This window comes from Protomyctophum bolini (genome assembly GCF_963924005.1).
Source record: "Protomyctophum bolini genome assembly, chromosome: 11".
Lineage (NCBI taxonomy): Eukaryota > Metazoa > Chordata > Actinopteri > Myctophiformes > Myctophidae > Protomyctophum > Protomyctophum bolini.
In genome coordinates this window covers 11,242,914-11,265,593 of record NC_137872.1, presented here as the reverse complement: position 1 = coordinate 11,265,593, position 22,680 = coordinate 11,242,914, and the positions used below count along the sequence as shown (strand labels likewise).

Genomic DNA, 22,680 nt, shown 5'->3' with positions numbered 1-22,680 from the left:
CCTTAAACTCTTAGCAGGCAGCAGTTGGCTCGGTCCCAAGCCAGTACTTTACTGGGTCCCCGGGGCCGTGTTAGAGAACGGGCCGGATTCCGCCTCGCCATCTTTTATTGGACCGGGATGATTAGGAGCTCAACGTGCTGACGGCACATGCAGTTATGTTATTACAGGCCGCGACGAAACCATGATTTACTCCCACTGACCAAGAACGCCTGCGGGCCGGCGGGCCGGCCGGCCGTTACTGTCAACAACCGAGCGGTCCGAGCGGCGAGAGCCCACTGCTGCTGCCGTTTGAGCCTCAGTTATACCATATCAGTGGTTCTCAGTATTTCATGTCAAGAACCCCAAAAATGTATATGTATTTGGCCGCCGACCCCCATCTGAAAATATGTCATTCCAGGGAGCCCCTCAGAAGCAAAGATTTGAGCTAAAAACGTTCGCTCTGAAAGAATATGTTCAAACATTTGGGCCACATTTTCACGATTTAAAAAAAATAGCAGACCTACAAGCTTATGAGCTTGTAGATCTGCTATTTTTAATAGCTAAATTATAACATAATGCACAAAAAGGAGTTCCCGCCAAAAATGGTTTTGGTTCCCGGTCATGCTCAGTACATATAGCAGATCTACAATCTCACAGCCTCAGTTATACATGGTTCCCGGTCATGCTCAGTACATATAGCAGATCTACAATCTCACAGCCTCAGTTATACATGGTTCCCGGTCATGCTCAGTACATATAGCAGATCTACAATCTCACAGCCTCAGTTATAGGTTCCCGGTCATGCTCAGTACATATAGCAGATCTACAATCTCACAGCCTCAGTTATAGGTTCCCGGTCATGCTCAGTACATATAGCAGATCTACAATCTCACAGCCTCAGTTATACATGGTTCCCGGTCATGCTCAGTACATAGCAGATCTACAATCTCACAGCGTGTCACCAATGTGACCTTGTATATCCGAAAGTGTTACTTTTCATTCTATGGAAAAAAAAACACCTGTGTTCCAATGGATCCAATGAAGTTATTATTTGTTACAACTTACAAGCAAATACTTTCCATTAGTGAAATATGAGTAAAGCCCACAGCCACATTAACCACTTTCACCATTTTTTGAAAATAGCTTATTTACAGGTACGTTGTGAACTTATACTGTAGATCAGCTATTTTCCCTACTTTTGAGGCAACACTCTTGTACAACAAAGTAGGGCAATACTTCTCTAAAACAAACTTGGTGAAAGTTAAACTGTGGAGATATTTTTCATATGCCGTCAGTCAGGCAGTGAACGGTTAAGACAAAATGGAGCAAAAGAAAATGAGGGGAAAAACTTTCCAGACTTTGATCAAATCAAGAAGTAGCAGTTTCTTACTTGTCTCAATGATGGCTTTATTACACACGCACACACTACACCCACAACTGTATAACTGAGCTGCTGGCTGTGTACCTGGAGAAACAGTCTAGTTTGGGTAAAGAGAAAGCAGTCTGTCGCCAGTCTGGGTAAAGAGAAAGCAGTCTGTCGCCAGTCTGGAGGTGAGGCCTTTTAGCACCTGGGCTGGCGACCCTGGCGCATGCACACACACACACAAACACACACACACACACACACACACACACACACACACACAGGCCAGACGACCAACCCCCATGTACTTGGATGACCTCAGCCCACAGTCTGCACAACTGTTATTTGAAGAGGATGGTGGATGAAGTGTGTGTGTGTGTGTGTGTGTGTGTGTGTGTGTGTGTGTGCACACGCGTGTGTGTGTACGTGTGCGCTTTTACTCGTGTGCATGTGTGATGTGAGCAATCGCGATAGTTTTGTGCTCATTCCAAACGTGTGAATCGCGGTAGAAGATTTATATTCTTACAAACACATACTATACTGCAAAGCTCAGTTGCGGCTGCGACTGCACGGAGGCGGGGCTACATCTGGAACCCGCCGGACACGCGTGAAATCCTTCCTCTATTCCTGCAATTTACTGTAATGTGTTGCAGATGGTACAGTAAGAGTTTGTCCGCTAGATAACTCTTACAGTAGGAGCTGGTACAGTAGGAAGAAAGAGGGGAAAAGAGAGAGAGAAGAGGGGAGGAAAAAAAGAGTGTGAGACTGAGCGCGAGAAAGAACCAAAGACCTGTGTGTAGTAATAGCCTCCTTCAATGAAGTAAACCGAGATAAAAATATGCAAGCGTGGCTCCAGAACTGGAACAAAAGCGTTCATTCTCCATTCTCCTACAACGAGGGGAAACAGAGCTCTCCAAAGAAAGGCACACCTGAAGGCCCGTCGGAGCCAGAGGAACTTCTGTTTGTTCGATCTCGCATTTGTCTACGTCACCTCCAGCACCGGAACACATGATGTCATGGTTAAGTTATACAGTCAGGGACAGACTTGGACTAGGTTCAAATTCTTTTTACAGTCCCCTGTCAACAAGCCGAAAACACCAGGCATGAGTTCTGCAAGCAGCACAGAAAAGTAGGCTAACTTTCAACCTGGTGTCCCTATTTTTGATGGGCTATATTTGGTGTAGACAGAAACAGAGCGGTTCAAGTAGAGTTGAAACACTGGTCCGTTTCACTAAGACTAGAGGGTTTAAGTGGTAAAAGCACTGCAGACAATAGGCGGAGTGTTCTTTCAATATTTTGAATGATTTGGCACTCTGTCTGACATGGGTGGACCTGTAGAATGGCACAACATTGACATTAGTCCATCCCGTTATGGCTGACGGGGAGACGTGTGGCTAAAAGTGCACGTCGGAGGTCGGAGGTGTGACACGGTGCCCGAGAGCTATCCCCTTACTGCATCTCGTTGGGGGGGAACCATTATGGACGGCGTTAAAATAGGCTGCCAGCTGCCGACGGGTATTTCATCACTCATGGCGGGAGGAAGTATTCAATAGCTTTCTCAGCTTAAAAGATGCCTCTGTGAATTAGGCGACCGTATGTGCGAATGTGAGAGGGCGAGGCTGGGTACGTCTCGCGGTCACTGACACTGTCCCCTCTGTGTCAGTGGGCCCTAATGCAATAAGGTGACAACACTTTGGAGAATTATTAAGAGTAGGCTAATCACATCTGCTGCTTTCCACGCATTTAATGTGTGAACTCATTTGCCATACTGTATGGTTTTTTAACACATTCAATCCAGGAGTGTATGTGTCAAAGTATAGGGGCTGGTGATTCCCAGGGGGTCCTTGGGGTGGTTCCAGGGGGGTCCCCAGCAAATGTATATTTAATAGCGTCACAATCATATATGTAGCAGAATGGATCACAACATCAGCCGGATGACCGAAAAGTCTAATATCTCCCCCGAGGCCAGGGGAAATTCCCCTTGGCCTAGTGGTTAAGATGTTGGCTTTCCATGCACGAGTGAGTATATATATATATATATATATATATATATATATATATATATATATATATATATATATATTATTGTTTATACAGTAATATATATGATTATTTTTGGAACAATATATTTTGAGATGGGGGTTTGCGGCCAAATAAAATGTTTGAAGTCTTTGGCCTTTATTGTTTTATTTATTTGTTTTAACCTCCCCCCGACTGACATAGAAACATAGCTTTTTTCAGAAAACTGTCAGGATGTAGAAGACATTTTTAGAATCTGATCTCAGGTCAAAATGGGTTTTTAAAATAGCATACATTAGGAGGCCAATGTGTTGAGGGCAGTTCTACTCCACTACCTCATCGGGTCCTCTGGTGGTTGTTGGCCATTATAAAGAAAGAGCCACAGCCAGACTGCTTTTAGCCACCATGTCCCCAGTCTGTGGAATGGCTTGCCGGAGGATGAGGGTGCATGGTACGGTGCGCAGTGGACGTATTTTTAAAAGCTTGGCTGTTGTCCAACCCATTTTGACCTGAGATCAGATTCTAAAAATGTCTTTATACATCCTGACAGTTTTCTGAAAAAGCTACGTTTCTATGTCAGTCGTTCTTCGATTTTTCAAAAATAGCAGACCTACAAGCTCGTAGCGCGCCACTTGGTGGCGCGCTATGAGCTTGTAGATCTGCTATTTTTCAATAGCTATAGCATAACTATAACCATAAGTAATAATACTAACACCAAAAGGGGTTCCCGCCTAGAATTGGCTAAAGCAGTGGGTATATACGTTTAGCTTGATACCCACATTTGTGAGAATAGCAGATCTACAAGCTCAGAACGTTTCGCTTTGTGGGCCTGTAAGAGTGGCTATTTTCCACTACTTCCCAAACATTTGTTTTATGGACTTTCATAGATTTTTTTTTCCCCCTGAAATTACTGAAAAAGATAATTGAAATTTGTTTTTAATTAATGAAAATATTTGCTTTTTTGGGAATGTTTTTCGAAAATGTTTTGACATAATTAGAAAAAGAAAAAAAAAACAATTAAACATTAAAAACAAAAAAATAAAAGGGACGGTGGGACCCAAAAATGGGTTTCGTACCGCGTTGTTCTATTGTATTGCATTTAGTTTAGCGGTATTTCGTTTTGGCCCTGCATGCCTTTCATTATGGTTTTTAGTTTGAATATTCATTTCCTGCACCTGAAGACGCCTCTAGGCTGATTGTATGACTGGCGCCAACTAATTTACATAAACAATGTTTAAAACAGTTTGTTTGATTGATTGACATTGTCATGGAAATAAAGTGCATGACACAAATGCAACCATATAAGTGCATTGAAGCGCACATGCAGCAGATTCTAACTACAGCTTACATGCCTTAATGAAACATTATTCTTGATAAGGAAACATTTGGCCCGTATAAAGAACAGGTCCTGCAGGTACAGGCTTTTAGATAATGAAACTGAAGCAGAGCTTGGAATCCATGCATGCTGTCATGCACAGCCAGCCAGCCAGCAACGGTGGAGAGTAACTACATTTACTCAAGTAGCCTACTATAGATTTTTTTTTTTTTACTTTACTGGAGTATTTCCAATTTTCTGTATTTTTATTTCTACTCCAAATATTATACTTTTACTCCACTACAATATATATTTGAAAACATCATAGACTATAGTAGGCTACTTCATAATAACCACTTATTAGGTATTTTTATTTATATATGCTTATGCATTTCAGCCATTTGAAAATCGCTGATCTACAAGCTCACAATCTTTGGGTGCTTGTGTGGATCTGCTAATTTCAAAATATTTTCATGAAAACTTGTGAAATGGGACACTATGCATCACAGTCAGTATTACTATTACAGTATATATTACTGTATAGTATAGTAGCCTATACTTTTTCCACCAGTGAAATCTATAGGCTACTTGTTGTCTTGCACACTCTTGCGCGCGCACACACACACACACACACACACACACACACACACACGCTGTCTGCCTGCAGTGTGCAAGGTGAGTGGAGCGTGTTTTCCAGCCCTCGGGTATAGGTCGGGACGGGAGCGCTCTCGTGTGGTGCGCGCCGTCGCTCCTCCCATCGCTCGCCTTAAAAACCTTCTCGACTGGGTTCGCCAATAAAGCGCTTTTGTTTCAGGGTCAGCGAGCGAACGTATACCGTGGGGCTCCGATCCGCAGTGGACACTTAGTAAGAGTTCAGCGGCATTCCTTGACGTGGAGCCTTTTCGACCTTATATCTCTGTAGAACCAGGAGGGATCATTTGATGAAGAAGAGCGACGCGTGTTTTATTATTACCGGTATGCGCACAGAAACCTTGGCCAGAGCGCCTGCAGGGAAAACTTACGGGACTTGTTGAGTTACTTTTGAGAGCTCAGAGCTCTCCCTCTCTCTCTCTCTCCACTTGGATAACAAAACGGGAAAGATTACGGACTGAAGCGCTCTCTCTATACTCTCCGTCTCCGACCGGGTAAGACTTTTATCCCCCGTTAAATCGATGATATGCTGCGTTTGGTTTCATTTGGAATAAAACAGTTTTGCCTTCAGAAGTCCAGCCAGACTTCTTGTCATTGCTCAGCGGAGGATCACACGGGAGTGAGTGCGTAATTTGAGACAAATTGTGTTGTTTGTCACTAAACAGTTTGAAGTAACACCACCTTATTAAATCACGACTATTGCATTCTTCACTTTAACGAATAAAATGCAGAAATACAGACTCTCGTCGACGCACACTGATTTATTCGCTTGCATAGGTTATTTTGGGAACAACGTTTTCAGTAGGCTATACACAGACAGACCATGATTGGGTTATCATAAATAATAGGGCCTACAATCTGCAGAGTTAATTTTGGACGTTATAGTTTTTGTACATTTTTTTTCTTCTTCTTTTTTCTCGTTTTCCTAATGTAATGAACACATGGCGTCCAGCAGACTGTGTGTGTCAGGATTTGGCTGCGGGGTGAGCGTGCACCCAGCCCGGGCACAGACAGCCTCTCACCGCAGCGAGTGAACTTCATCAAAACAAACCCAAACGCCTGTCAAATGAACAGGATAGCCTACGCAAGCAAGGCTCCTGTCTGTGCCTCTTAGCATATACAAAGTTTACAAAACAACTACAAAAACAAGATTTACCGAATCGATACGTGCACAGGAAAAACAACATTTTCAGATGTTTGGGAATGCGTAAAAAAGGCAAAAGCGTAATATGGGAACGGTTTAAAGCCATAATGAAACGGTCTTCAAGTCTTCAGTATGAAGTACAGTGCGTGTTGTCTACCGCAGGACGCCGTGCAGAGCGTCTAGACCTCATGCACGGTCCATGTTTATGACAGGCAGCCACATGGAGCGACCCACTGCACTCTGAAACAATGTAGGTAAACAGCCAGATGAATTGAATATACAGGACCATGATGGAAACAAGCAGCCCTCTGTGCTTCTTTGTGTTATATGCTTTTAGCACCCTTTGTATAAATCTGTACCGGTGTACTTTTTGTTGTTGCAAATTGTTAATCAAGTATTCAATCAAACAGCTATCAGGGTTGATTTGATAAGATTCGATTCCTTTGCATGCATTTCAAAGTGAGCATAGTGTAGCTTAGCTTGTATACGAGTTTACTTGCACATTTTCGAATTAGATTAGCCTATATAAATAAAAGAGGTGCGACATCTTTACATTGTGCCATGGGGCAAAGGAAAAACAATCCTGGGTCTGTAGCTTTAGATTTTTTTAGATTAAAATAGAGAGAGAAAATGCATGGGTTACTGTTTGCAAGATGAACAAAAAATCATCAAGAAATGTGCAGCCTGTATTTAGGTGACACACATTTAGTGACAACTATAGCCATGGCTGGTTTGGGATGCCATAATATTATAGCTCACTTTTAATAATAAGAATGGTGTACTAATTACACCTTATTTCTACTGATTGTCATTTTATGCAGGAATCTAATTAGTTCACAACATAAAAATCCTAAATGAATTGATTTTCAATGTACATTACTGACTGCGGATACTAATGCAAACATTTGCTCATATGTCTAATCTTGTGATTCGTGAACAGGAAAATCAAGTGAAATCAGTTCTTCGGAGCATAAAAACCCCCCAAAACAAATAATGAGGTCAAATTCCTAAAAGAGAAAATCTCCTATCCACCTTTCAGTGGATGAGGAGGACCGCTTCTTATCTCCTTTTACCGCTACACTGAGTCTGCTTTCTTTTTAACTCAGTTATGCCTGAGGTACTTTGCTCCATACATGAACATGTCTTCTGACCAAGACCCCCACCACCCCTCAGCTTTCACCTAGATTAGCATCTCTCGCGTGTCCGCAGGCACGGGGGGGGGGGGATCGCCTGAAAACAGACAGCGTAACCTACTCCAATAGCCCGCTATTAACCCCTACTGCCGGCTTGAAGCAAACTCTCTGCTGCACCATGTGTTTTCAACACAGGCTGCCATTATGTTGTAGTGGCCGCTACTGTGTCATTGATGGCACACACAATAGAGGCAATTTGTTCTATTACTGAGAGAAGCCTGCAGCAGCCCCACAGGAGTCTAATAATTCCCAGTTTTTTTTTAAATTGGAGCAGTCTCTCGGCCTCTCGGGTTACTTTTTTGTGCAAGAGTGCTGCAGTGGGTGGTGTGACACCGTAAGGTATGCAGCAGTGGAACAAACGCAGATAACGCTATATACAACCTCAAGGTCCTGAGATGAAGATGTTCCGACTCCAAGCTGTCTGCCCGCGGCGTTGCTATCTTACCCAGCTGTCTGTGGCCAGCGTTTGTACAGAGACTTGTTGGCAGAGAGGCACTCACCCCCACGTCTTGCCGCTGACAGATAGAGGGCGAGACGACGCACATGTAATCTGATGTGAAGAACAGTGTGTGTGAGGGAATAGAGGGAATAGCCGCGAAAAGAGACAACAACAAATCAAATAAAAGGCTAAATGTTATCCGAGGACTGAGAGAAGTCGGGAAACATGTTGTTCCATGAAGCATTACTGAAAAACGCATGCTTCATTTCAAAACGCGAGTTGGCGCATGGCTTGAGTAGAAGTGTGTGTGTGTGCGCGCGTGTGCCTGCGTGTGTTAAGGCAGTGCAACAGCCATACACAGTGCTTGGATTATCCCTGCCCCATCATGACCTCTCTATTCATGGAGGTGAGGCATGGTCAAGGCCTCTGCTGTTTAACACAATTAAAACAATTAAATACAGGCCTTCTGTCACTCCACTTGCTGCTTGCACAGTGCACGCACACTCACACTCACACTCACACTCACTTTCCTAACATTTCTTTCTGTGTAACACAGTTACTTTTTCTGATTCCAAGGTAAACACAGGCAAGAGTGTCATCCTCACCGCCTGCACTAGTACCAACATGAAGGCTTAAGGTTACAGGATTGAAGCTTTACAACCTAGTAATGATGTAACGCAACACCAGCTCCCTACAAATGAGCAGCATCCTCATATTACCCTATCGTTTGGGGCACTATACGCCACATCAAGGCTTTTATTGGGAAGGTATTCTTCTTCCGGTTTGAGGGAAAGGATGTTCTGGTCACTGGTTTAGAGGGTTCCGGTCTGAGGACTACAAAACAATGACTACAACATGACGTGACGATGTCATCCACTCCCGACCGGATCACACAGCAATTTAGAAACACAGACCAGGCTTTCCTCCGAGGTGGAAAGCCTGGTGGTGACGCGAGGTTATATTACCCATCTCACGTCTGCAGCCTGGCATAATGACAATTTATATTACCCATCTCATGTCTGCAGCCTGGCATAATGACAATTTATATTACCCATCTCATGTCTGCAGCCTGGCATAATGACAATTGTGTTTGGCACTGCAACATCGAAACCACCACGCAAGCAACCAGGTATGCGTTGCCAAAAGCAATGCGTTTGTCAGCCTGTAATTAATAGTTTTCCTGTGTAAATGGGGGCTGTCATTTCATTGTCAGCTCCAAATGGGCTTTAGGAGGAGAGATTTTAGAGAGGCTACAAAATGAGAATTTGCACGCTATGCTCTACTTCAGCTTTCATTTTAGATCTTTGAAGTTAATGTTGGATATTTCACAGACAGGTGCTCAGTGAGTGAGTGATTGTGTGTGTGTGTGTGTGTGTGTGTGTGTGTGTGTGTTTGTGTGCACGTGTTTGTGTGGCACGCGTGTACAGTATGTGTGCCATGTAAAACAACACTACGTTGTGAACAGCTCAGCTGTTTCCTTCTCCTCTGTGTTTAAGAGCAGAGGAGGACTTCCATGACGCAAAAGGCAGCACTGCCGTGGCCCCCGCGAACCCTCTCACTGCCAATTAGGGGCAACGTCCGAGGGATCCCACTCCTCCGCAGCGAGGGGATTAGAGGGTTAAAAGTCAGGTGCTGAGGCGAGGAGGCCTGGGGAGGGAGGAGGAGGAGGGGAGGACTCACACAGTGGGCAGGGGGAGGAGAGTTGACAGGGCAGAAAGTTGCAGTGTGTGTGTGTGTGTGTGTGTGTGTGTTTGTGTGTGCGCATGTGTGTGCGTGCGTGTGTGTGTGTGTGTGTGTGTTTCATCTGAAAGTGAAGTCAGGGGGAGGAGAGTTGACAAGGCAGAAAGTTTCAGTGTGTGTGTGTGTGTGTGTGTGTGTGTGTGTTTGTTCAAGGTCATGTGAAAGTGAAAGTCTCGCCACAGTTAGCCCTGAGCTCTGAGTATATGTGAGAGAGGACAATAATTATTTAGCTAGAGTTTTTTCGGTCTTTTTCTGACTGGAGTTGAACACCACAGTCAGGTGTTGCACAGAGGGGATGGCGCGCTCGCCGAGTCAGAGCGTCTTGACTCTGGCTAGGCGTCTTGAATAAAGCCCCCGGCTTCAAAGGGCCAGCCGCCAGAGCCTCTCACACACACACACACACACACACACACACACACACACACACACACACACACACTGAGCGAGCGGTATGTGGAGGCAAACCCCAGCCCCGTTCGCCTGCCAAGCTAAATTGAAGAAGAGCTTGCCGATGCAGCCAAATGATGCGTTCAGAAGAACCACTTCAAAACCCGGCATAAATATACACGCACACGCGAAAAGGATCAGAGGACTTTTGTGGAGTGGCCACCAGCTTGTGTGTGTGTGTGTGTGTGTGTATGTGCAGAGGACAGCAGTTATTTGGGTTTTTTTCTTCTGTGCACACACGTGCATGCTCCTTCTTGGTCAGCTATTTTGTCCGCCTTCAAAAAAGCAGATGTCCAGAGTGAAAGGCGGCGCGACAGTGAAAACAGCGACTGTTCATTTAACCCGAGGGAGGGTCTGTCTCAACCTCCTGATAGCAATCTATTTACTCTTTCATCTTCTACCCCTCCCCGTTTTTCCGCTGTCTGGAAATCCCTGGAAAATGCCAAAACACACACAAAAAAAAGAAAGAATTCCAAAAACTGTCTCCGACCAATAATCTGGCAATGGAAACGTAGCACCACAGTTAAGCACGGAGTGTTGGTTTAACTCTGGGAGTGTAGAAACGGACCCTCGTGGGTCCGTCTTATACGATCCCAGAGTTAAACAAACACTCAGGATTTCACAGCGCAGAGCGAGAGGATGAGAGAAGAGGGCGCGCATCCCAAAAGCCACCACTAATTGGTGCGTTTCAGCGAGGTCGTAAAAAAAAGAGAAACGACTCTTAATCTAAGGTTGTAATTACCTCTGACCAGCGCTGTAATTAGGAAATGATCCTTGAACCAAAACCTTACTTGGTCTGTGTGTGCCTGGAGGGCACACCACACACACACACGCACACGCACACACACACACACACTCACACACACACACACGCACACACACACAGTGTTTGGACAGAGCCATCAATTAGGGAAAACAGAGGTCCCCTTGAAAAGATCGTCAAATATTTAACCATTAAGCTATTAATGACTGGCGAAAATTAAACAAGCACCTAGATGAACATTAACTTTCACCATTCTCCCAAATATCGACCAACCGATAAGACACCACTGTCGAGTGTAAGCCCTTTGTTCAGTATAAGATGTGTATGGGCATGCGTGCGTGTGTGTGTGTGTGTGTGTGTGTGTGTGTGTGTGTGTGTGTGTGTGTGTGTGTGTGTGTGTAAAGACCGGCCTTGTCTATACTAGGGGACGGGGTCAGGGGACCAGCTTGACACGACAAGTGCTGACATGCACACACTCTCTCACGTAGACATGTATTATCACACACACACACACACACACACACACTGAACATGCTCGCAGACATGTACTGTACAGGAGGGACCCTCGCGTTGCATCTTTTAGTCACGGCAAGGAACACAAATAGTATTTGTTATCTGCTGCTGTCCACACCATGAGAGCGAGAACGAGAGAGAGAGAGAGAGAGAGAGAGAGAACAACATGAGGCTTGTGCATGAGTACATGTCAGCACTCATCAGTCCAAATGTCAGTCGAGCGACACAGCGGCCAACAAGTCACACAGGTTCTTGTGACCGCGCCGCAAGTCAGGACTAGTCGATGACGTACGCGAGACATCCATCCACTGCCATGAGGAGGACGACATTAAAAAGGGTCCTGGTGCTGAGGAGCAACCCCAGCAAAACATCAAAGCTTCTCCATGCTTCCCACCCATGACCCATCTCACTGTGTGTAGTAGGAGCTAATTCACAAGATTAAAAGATGCAAAGCTACACAGCGTATTCGTATAGCTTTGTATCTGTGTAGCTGAAGTTGAAACCAGCTCAACTTTCTGTAGCTTTGTAGCTGTCTTCGTGTCGCTGTGCTTCCATTGAGCCAAATCAACCCAAAATCTCACAGAAAATACTGACTCAGTGAAAACAAACAAAACACACAAATTAACATGTAAAAAGCTGTGGTACTCTTCCATCCTTTTCGCCAATGACCTTCAGGCGCGTTTAAAGCGGAGAACGAGAGGATAGAAAATGATTTGCATCTATTTTGAGCGCCGGGGTTCTGTTTTTGGAAGCTAAATATTTATTGTGGAGCCTGATATGCCAGAGACAGAGTGACCACAGGGTCAGCACACACATGAACCCTCCATCGCCCCCACCCAGAGCCCAACATAGCTACTGCGCGCACACTGGCCTGACGTACACTCAACCCGAGCATGTGCGCACACACACACGCACGCACACACACGCACACAGGCCTTGCTGTGATTAAACCGGCTGACCTCAGTGACCTGACAGAGTGCAACGCGTTCCCACAGACAAATAAACATACTCGTGCAGACTGCAGCAAACGGAGGTCCGAAAACAGGCCGTGCACGGAGCCAAACCTTAACACTGAGACGACAGGCTATTTTCAGATGTAAACAAGGGTACCGTGTGTGTGTGTGTGTGTGTGTGTGAGAGAGAGCGAGTATATTTGTTTTTGAATGCTACCTTCCATTGCTTGTGATTATGTTTACTCACGCGTGTGTGTATATATATATGTGCCGGAGGGCGAGTCAGACAGCGTACATGAGGTGACGTGTGGTCTCTCTACCTACCTACCTCTCTCTCTCTCTCTCTCTCTCTCTCTCTCTCAGGTGTTACACAATGAGATTGGTGTAATGTGCTAAGTATCCTTGTTCTGTTGCCTACAGCTGTACTGGCTACAGTATGTGTCTGGCTGACTCACAGCGGAGGTATTGTTTGTGACGGGTGGTTGTAAAAGTATGACTGACGAACAATGCGTATAAAAAGATACTGGGCATGTCTGTATAATGCATGCACACTTCTGCACGCGTGTGTGCGTGTTGCTCGTACAGTATGTGTGGTTTAGAGATAAAGAGAGAGAGAGAGAGAGAGAGAGAGAAAGAGGGGGAGAAAGGGGGTGGGGTCGTAGTATGTTTGTCTTGGCTAATTAGCTTGAAAACAGTTTTTACGAGCGAGCGCAATGAAATCAGAAAATGAGAAAAGCCTGTGATCAGTCTAAGATATGTGGGCTGCTCTGGCCGTCTCTCGCCAATAAAACGCCGTTTCAAGTGGCTTCTTTGTTATTCGCTTTCTACCAAAACCAAATCATATTTATGATCCCTGAACCAGGCTCAACAATAACAAACATTCAATTCCAACTAATGGCTTAATTACGCAAGGGAACACGCATGCGCACACACACGCACGCACAGGAGGTATTGGTGCTTGTATTTTATGGTTGCAAACAGACAAAATAACATGCTACAGAAAGTCAGAAACGCGTTAGCCTTGGAGCCTCTCAGCACCCGAGGCATCTAATGGTGACACGCACATTCACAGGTGTTGTTGGCTGCTGTCAAGGCCAGTTGGTGACAACAACAAACATTCAATTCCAGCTAATGGCTTAATTATGGCTTAAACACGCACGTCGCACACACGTGTGCACACACACACACTCACACACACACACACACACACACACACACACAGTTGAACGCCACAGTAACACAATGACGACACACCTCTTCTCACCGACTGTCTCCATACCACAAACATGTATGCAAATGTCTGCGGTCTACAGCTTTCAGGATCACATTCCAGTCTTTGTCAACAACATGCCTTGCTTAAGGGGATCCTGCCCGGTGGCCCAGCCACACAGTACACTGACCACACGCTCCTTTAGGGTCAAGAGGTTAGAATCCGACTCCCGTCATGTCTCACGTCTGCCAGTTTCCGTCTCTCTGTCTGCACGCCATCTGAATAAATCAAATCAGTCTAACTAGAGCAAAAAATAATAATAAATTGCCCCTAAAGATTACTGTATCTTGGGAAAAAAAGCACACTTTACTTAACCACTTTCAACCTGGCATCCCTATTTTGGTCACGTCATTATTGAAAAAATAGCAGATCTATAAGCTCACAACACATCGTGATGTGACAGCTTGAGAGCTTGTAGATTGGCTATTCTAACCACAGAATAACATCATGGTTAATTTAAAATGCGATGCGTTATCATATCTCCCTGATGAGCTGTGACACCCTCTCACCACAGGCCTCGCGTACAGTGTGCAGTTTGAGCTTTGAGTGAAACTACCAAGTAAATCTTGCATATCCTGCCTTCAAACTTAATATAAACATACAAGAGCACACATAGGGGTTCAACAAGCGTTGAATTGTCTCATGCCATGCTTGCTTGTGTCAGCCTCGTGCAAACACCCCCAACCACACCCCCACCCACACATGTAAGACGGCGAGCTGACAGAGGAGAGTGGTTCGCCCGCATTCTTCCTCTCCCGCACCGTCGAGGTCTTGTTCTGACACATGGCCAGCTAGCACTCAGCACGTTCCTGCACAACGCCACGGTCCAAGCCTCTTCAAACAACTCGTCCTGTTTAGCTAGTACGGTGTGGGCAAGCGTGTGTGTGTGTGTATGTGTGTGTGTGTGTACTGTACGTCTGTGTGGCCGTACAGTATGCCTATATAGTACCGTAGTGTGGATAAGAACTGTCAATTCTGATAGGGATGATGGGTCAATCAGAAACATACAGTGCACTTTTGGTTTGGCTAACGGCGACCTTTGTTGTCTTTCCTTTGTTTCTCCAGACAAAGAAGCAACCAGACCTGTACCACGAAAAGTGTTGTGTGGGAGTGGAGGCGTGACAACTTGGTTTTTCCTTTTTCCACTGGGTGAGTAAATTACTTTAATTATGTTGATTTAATCAGAAATCTGCCGTGTTGTGATGAAAATGTACGTGGCCCGTCTCGACAGGGAAGGGGGGGGGGGGGGGGGGGGGGGGGGGTGGTCCTCATCACATCATCATAAAACAAAACAGAATTGCAAACTAATATAATTTAGATTGGAACAAGGCACTGTGTTGTATTTGCGACACATGCTGTAACAGCCAAAGCAGTCCTTTGAATGATCGCATTCAGAAACCCAAACCACACGCACTTGGCGCGTCCATATTGTGTTAACCACAGCACACTGCCTCTTCAATAGCCTCCTTTCACACAACTGTGGGTCTCTTAATAAGATGTTGACTGGGACAACAGCAAGACTTGTGCATGCAGGGTGCACGCACACACACACACACACACACACACACACACACACACACACACACACACACACACACGGGGGCAAGGAGAGGCTATGACTTAGGAGGGAACTGTGGCATTGGCCCGAGTCCTGAGTGCTAAATGAACTATGAGAGTGTCAAAATTAACCAATTATTAGGGTACATATTTACACTGCTAGTTTACTTTCACTCAGGATTTTGCTGATATCAAAAAACAGCCATGGGATGGTTCAGGTTTGTACATTTGCCATTGTACGTCCAAAGAGAAAATGGTCAGCCACTAGCAATAGCAAAAGTTACGAATGAATCCTATCTATGAATCCTAGATGACCATACAAAGCGATGAAATAGAACAGTCTCTCTCTCTCTGGAACTCCATTCGACCTTATGGACTCCAGCTGTTAATCTCACACTAACTGTCTCATTCCTGTAATTGTGGAAGTAGTCAGTCAGTGAGCTGTGTGACAGGGACTGGATAGACAAACACAACACAGACCAACAGGCCGAAACCACATCCCCAGGCCCCTGGACGCCCCAGGGTGCATGCTGACACACTCCCTTGTTACACAGTGAAAAGGAAAGTGTGTCTGTGAGTGGACAAATGAATCCCTCAGAGTTAAATTAACAAGTCATTTTACAGGGGCTCTGATGGCCGAAAGGTTAATGGTTACGTAGCCGTGTACCACATATAGGCTCTGATGCCTGACAGCGACTCTCTCCCCCCGTTTCGAAATAACGGCCCCAAAAATAAATATTTTTACAGCGGGCTACTCCTCAGGAGAGAGGGGTTTCAGACAGTAGTACTAGGGCCTTCGTTTGGGCCATAAACAGCGTGTATGCACGGCACGCACACACATTCCATATGTTAAGGAATTTGTGCCTGCTCTTTGTGCTTGCAATAAATTATTCCTTAGGTAGGGTTTAAAGCTTTAGTGTCGGCACAGACATTTCTGTGTTTCTCCCTTAATCCCTGAGTTTAGACATCAAAGCGCGCACGCACACACGCTGCCCCTTGAAATACAACACACGCTGACATCCTGCGTGTGTTTGTTTTACATGCCTTTTTCTTGAGTGGCTATACGTCTAACTGCCACGCCCATCCATGGCTTTGAAAACACACAAATGTACATACACACGTCGTGCGTGCCCACACCTGCACGCGCGCACACACACACGCCCCTCAAGTTCTGTTGGCTATATGCCTAATAAGTTGCTTTAGCCCCGCGTTTCTCGTTACTGAAATAACACTGACAGTCTTCTCCGTACTGTATAGGTGAACAATAAATGTTCCAGCGCTGCAGAAGGCTCTGTGTATGAGTGAGTGTGTTTGTGTGTGTGTGTAGCCGAGCGTTAGTTATTAATGTTAATATTTCTAAGTCAAGGGTAAACACAGTAGGGCAAACAAGGATGTTCCATTCCATGACGCATGCAACGCAGCCTAAATTTGTATTGCAGAATATGCCCGAGCTTAAACACAGCTGTAAGTAATAGTGAACGATCAAACACAGATACATGCACAAATGCATGCCCACACACACACACACACACACGCACACACACACGTCTACATAGTAAAATCCTCTGTTTATTTAACTACCGAGAGTGTGCAAATGTAACCAAATGGACCGGTACGGGTCATTTGGCCACGTTTGTATCATCTCGGGTGTCATCCACTATGAATGACTATGACATCGTGACTCACTGATAGGAGCACCATGTGGTCTCCATCCGTAGCGTGCACACACACATGCACAGAACCACGCAGGGCTTCCCCTAAACCACACCAAGGGGCCCTTCTTCTCTCACTCCTCCGGATGGGTGGGCAGGAGGAGGAGGCTCCAACGCAAAGGCCCCAGTTCAATTCAGTGGCCTCTTTAAAGTGGAGAGCCCTGTAAGACACATGGACAGAGGACTGTGTGTGTGTGTGTGTGTGTGTGTGTGTGTGTGTGTGTGTGTGTGTGTGTGTGTGTGTGTGTGTGTGTGTGCTTTCACCAAAGGGATGTGCATGCCTTGTGATTACACATAAACTGATACAGGCATACAGTCTGTGTCAAGTTTATGCCAAAGCAAAAATAGCCACTAAGTTGCTCTCCCCAGGGTTGTGTGTGTGTGTGTGTGTGTGTGTGTGTGTGTGTGTGTGCAGCCTCTCCAAACATATATAGCTTATTGTTTGGGGCATTTTCTGTCGAGAATGAGCGAGACAGCACATGCAAACGGTCTGACCACCAGCCAGGAATCGAACCAGGGACTCAGCTCTCAGGGCGTTTGCAGCCATGTGGTATGGCCCTTAACCACTGGGCTATAGGGTCCCCCCACCCCCCCCCCCCCAGGCAGATTCTGTTCCATCTGAGGAGCAGATGAAACCACATGTACTGTATAGTAAACCATAGGATATTTTACATTGTATAGGCTATGGTTGACTTCCAGGAGCCTTTAGGAAGTTGTATAAACACTAAACAGCATAATGGCGTTGAGGACATTTAGCCCATTGTGTATGTTCTGGGTACAAATGGAAAGTGTTGAGACTAGCATGAAATGGGGATTAAGTGGATAAATGCATGGCTGCTGATAGATGTCTTCCACTGACTGTATATACGACGCTGTAGGTCTCACCTGGCTCAGTTGGAACAGGTGAATAGTAGGTTACGGTGATAATAAAAAACAACAACGACTTTGATTCATGACCTTGCATGAGACGATGCCGTCGTTGACGTTTTATAGTGTTTGTGGAATGTTCGACACTTGGCGGGAGGAAATGGCATTGTTGTAATAAAATCCATTCAGTTTTACAGACTAGATCCGAGTACAAACTTGCTCGAAAGCACCAGGGTATAAAAAGCGTCCATATCGTGGACTTTTTCGGGTAACATTGGAACTAAACAGCTGTTGTGAGCTGCCTGCATGCGAACAGGGCCGCTAGGGTTCATGTGGTTAACTGATTGACACGTCGAGGTGGCAAACAGGGGCACGGAGGGCAGGCATGTCAGGGCTGGGGGCGGGCGAGCTCGCTGCCAGCCAACCTGCCAAGCTCTGGCGAAAGACCAACACAGTTATTGGCTTGACAATGCATTCCTTTGTGACACACTAATCAGCACCACAGATCTCCACCGCTAAGAGATGTCATGTTTATCTTGTGTGTGTGACTCGCACATGCTGGAGTTTTAGCGTAGCATTTTCATAGGAGTTGGCCCCGGGGGGCAGGCTGACTTGAAAAATCACAAACGGCAACTCTGACGAAAGAACGGCGCCTGAAAAACAGGTATGGACGGGGGGGGGCCTATTGCGGTGCAACGGGAATGAGGAAAAAAACACCAATGTTTACTTACAGACTTTTTGTAAACGACGCCATCTTCGCCGCACTTAGAGCGCCACAGAGAATGCAATACTCAAAAATCAATAAATCAGCCGGGCTAATTATGGAATGTCTGTCGCAGTCCAAACTCATCTACCGCAGAGCTCGAGAGCCGCGGTGGAAGCGGTCCAAGTCAACAACAACCAATTAAAGTGTCAATCGCACGGCGTCGAGCCAAGACACAAACAATGCCCCCCCATCCTCATCCTCGTTCGGTCTTCCCCTGCAGCGCCATAGCGATCATCCTTCACATTCTTCACTGTCACAGACCTCCTCTTAGAGAGGATGCTGTTCCAAAATGAAAAGGCCACGCTTAAGCTTACACAAATCCTTTCATTGTTCCAAGAGTAGGTGCGCTTTCCCCCCGGTCTTTTAACACGGAAAGTTAGAAACTCTTTTGACACATTCTGTCTGTGGTCACTAATAACAAGGCGGCAGCCTCCGCAAGCAGACGGACGAGGAAGGAGGAGAGAATAGAGTGAGGGACCAGATGCAGCTGGTCTGTAATATCATAATGAAATAATGAAATTAGTCATAAGATACCATGAGTTCCGTCTCTTTTAGCGGTACTGTTAATCAAACTAAGTGACTATATTAATGGATTATTTATAAAGATTTCGTTGAAAGAAAATAATCCAGTTCCAGGCCTAGTATCTATAGTGTAGTGTTGGTTTAATGAACACGTTTAGTTACAAGGGCCTGAAGGTTTGATGTGAGACGCACGCACGCACAGGGCAGACTGCAGGGCTGTTATGGCAGGCAGGTGAGAGACATGGCCTCATCAAATTCCTGCCATATTCTCGCCGGCCGCATGAACAGACCTGAGAAGGAAGGAGCAGAGAGGGGAGGTGGAGAGCAAAGGATTGATGATTGGCCCGTGACAGTCATTTCAGACATATTTGCGTGATGTGCTGTAATGTGTAAGAATGTTACGACACATTACAGTACATGGTTGCACGGCCTGCCTCCTTGGCCCGGGTCGTGCTGCGGCGTCTGTGGGTTCTGTTGGTGCGTGTGCGAACGTGACACCAATGCTGTGACACTAAATGCAGCGGGAATTTGTCTCGGCCACGCCAGGGGGTCCTGGACTGAGGCAAGGAGACATTTAAATAGGGAACTATGTGCTCGAGGAACATCGAGGCAAGCAAGACCACAGGGATAGTCATACACAGGCAGATGACTTTTGTTTGTCTTGGATGAGTGCGTGTGACAGTATTTGCTCAGTCAATGTGCCCGCCTGTATGCATGCCGACTCATATGCTCCCTGTCTGGTTGTTGACTTAAACCTTGAGCTCTGACATTGTTTTATTATTTTTGTTGACTTAAACCTTGAGCTCTGACATTGCCACTGTTCAAAAAACGAAGGCCAAAGGTACGAAAGCGGCAATGGCAATTGTGGCACAATCTGTAATGTTAGCACACGATGTCTGGTTATCCCTGTGTGTGAAAGTGCAGAGAGGAAAAGGTTCAGTTGGCCTCGCCTTAATGTTTATGCAAGCGAATATCATATCCTTCGGGACACGAGAGAAACATAGTTCGGTCCAATAAGGAACACATGAGGCAGGCGTATCAGGTGGAGAAGCGCGATGGAGGTCAGATGACTAGCCGGCTTGGCATTCAGAGTGGTGTGTTGGGAGTGTGCACATCATCACACCTGGCCCGTGGCTCTTTGACAGAACGGGTCCATCCTGCATGTCTTCCAACCAGAGAGAGCACACTTAAAACAAACACTGCAAGCATGCACACATCACATACATGGCACATACCTACACAGAGCACTAGAACGAAAACTCCATCAGCAAACAACACGACCTCACAGCAAGTGAATTTGTTCATTTGTTTTGCAGATTGCATTTTTGGCAAGCCGACCATGCTCTCATCCCACTGTCGACCTTGCACATTTACGTCACTCAGAATGATCTCATCGGTTGTTTGTTGATCCCTCTGCCTTCAGGTCTGGTCTCTCTCTGTCCTTCAAGCTGTAAACAGCAGCTGCAGACAGAGTGCGGACTTCCTGCTGGTCCGAGGGCCTAGCTAGCTGGCCTGTAGGAAGTTCTGGGTAAGCCCAACACTGTCAGGCGCTCACTAGCCTCGGAAACCCAGGCGTTTTTATTTCAAGGGAGAAAAAAAAAAGTCTGGGCCCGAGTCCACTTCAATTCGGCATAGCGCAAACATCGCTCTCTCTCTCTCTCTCTCTGTTGATTTCTGATCGTCTGCACCTTTGTTAAATTGACGCACACACGTACACACACACTCCTCTCTCTCTGTCGCCCTAATTAATTAGTCTCATGTCCTGTAGCTGCGTCTAGTTTCTCCCGGGGTATCCTGCCGGGAGCTGCCTATGCCATAGAAACTAAGCATAGGTGAGTTCCAACTTCCAACTCAGGACGGAGGGTGGGAGGGAGGGGGTGGGGGGTTCACAGAGAGGAGGGCCTTTTCTATGCCACTAGAGAGGCTGAGACTGATGCCAGGCAGGTCAAAGATGGAAGCACCAACCATATGGGTGGCAGACAGCGTGAGCCACCAGGGAAGGCGCTTGGACAGCTGGAGCACCTGATCGAGGCGTATCCGTTGATAATGCAACTTATCATTACCAGGCTGCAGGCTTGGATTACATGGAGACAGACAGACAGACATTGAACATCATGATTGAGAAACGGATAAATGTCTGCCGGGAGTCAATAGGGTGTTGAAACACATTGTGTTAGCATCTAGTGCAGGGGTATTCAATTAGATTAGGCCGGGGGCCACAACTGTAGAATGATTGTGTGTGGGGGGCCGCACAGTGTGCGCGCGAAGCGCGGAAATTTGTGGGTTCTCAAAATGCTTTTTGTGCTCAAACACGAAGATTTATGTATATTTCAGAACAGTAATGAGCAGGGTAATATGCCTATACAGGTATATGCCACCTTAGAATAGATGTAGGCCTAGACCTATTTGACAGTGCATAAACAGCATTGCTTTGACATTAACGACCATCAGCTGGACGGACACACACACACACACACACACACAAACATTACATAGAGCAGTGATTCCAAAGTGGGGTCCGGGGACCCCCAGCGTCCTTGAGGCAGTTCCAGGGGGTCTCCAGGGAAATGGTTTGGAATCAAATGGACCCTTATGGGTCTGTAACTCTGAGAGTGTACAAATGGAACCAAATGGACCCTAACAGGGTTTATTATTGTGAGAATGATGGCTTCCATTTTCGCAACTTTTCAGGACTAGAAAGCCTGCAGTTTCTATTAGCTTGGATTCTCCATTGATGTCACTGTTGGGTGGGTTTCTGAACTGCCCACAGCCCTCCTATGTGACACAGACCGAGTAGAATTTTTTTTGTCATTTTATCATGATTATTAGTGAGGACCTATTATATGAAGATAGGTTGAAAAGTGGTCCTTTAATGATTACCGTCATTATGGTAATCTCACAATTAATATCGCACACACCATACCTGTAACTCTTATTAGCCCTATTATTATTCTCAAAAAAAAAAAAAAAAAAAAAATGTTTTTTTTTTTTTTTTTTTTTTTTTTCAAAATTCTTCCAGGGGCCACAAGGAGGCGCTCCGCGGGCCACATGTGGCCCGCGGGCCGCCAATTGAATATCCCTGATCTAGTGTGTGTGTATGTCTGTGTGTGTGCGGGCGAGCGCATGTGCGCGGCCGCACACATTGCGAGATCCCTGTAGAGTAGGTCTGAGACACTTGACTGTAGCGTCATGTCTGGGCGCCGTGGAAGGTGTGTGACAAAGCCAGGCATTGTGCCTCATGGTTCCGGCGGACAGAGACGGGCTGTGACCGCGACCTTCAAGAGGTCGCCTGACCCTCTAGGTCACAGGGATCAGGGTCCAGCCGGTGACAGACTGATCTGTCAATGTCAGGGTCAAGACAAAGACCGCGACTGTGTTGTGTTTGTGTCTATGTATGTGCACCTGCTTGTCCGTCCTCTTGTGTGCATCTTCTGAGCAAAATAAATAAAGTTGAGCGTCACTCGCTA

The 22,680-nt window shown here is 46.0% G+C and overlaps 2 protein-coding genes across 2 annotated transcripts in view; one reads left to right on the top strand and one right to left on the bottom strand.

Moving 5' to 3' along the window:
- The window catches only part of coro7 (coronin 7), a 161,949-nt gene that overhangs the window by 49,471 nt on the left and 89,798 nt on the right, over window positions 1-22,680 (bottom strand). The window lies entirely within an intron of this gene.
- vasnb (vasorin b) overlaps window positions 5,492-22,680 on the top strand; it is a 30,106-nt gene continuing 12,917 nt past the window's right edge. The window contains exons 1-2 of the mRNA XM_080776817.1: window positions 5,492-5,821; window positions 14,855-14,938. The gene's annotated coding sequence lies outside the window, so the exon portion shown is untranslated. The remainder of the gene's footprint in view (window positions 5,822-14,854; window positions 14,939-22,680) is intronic.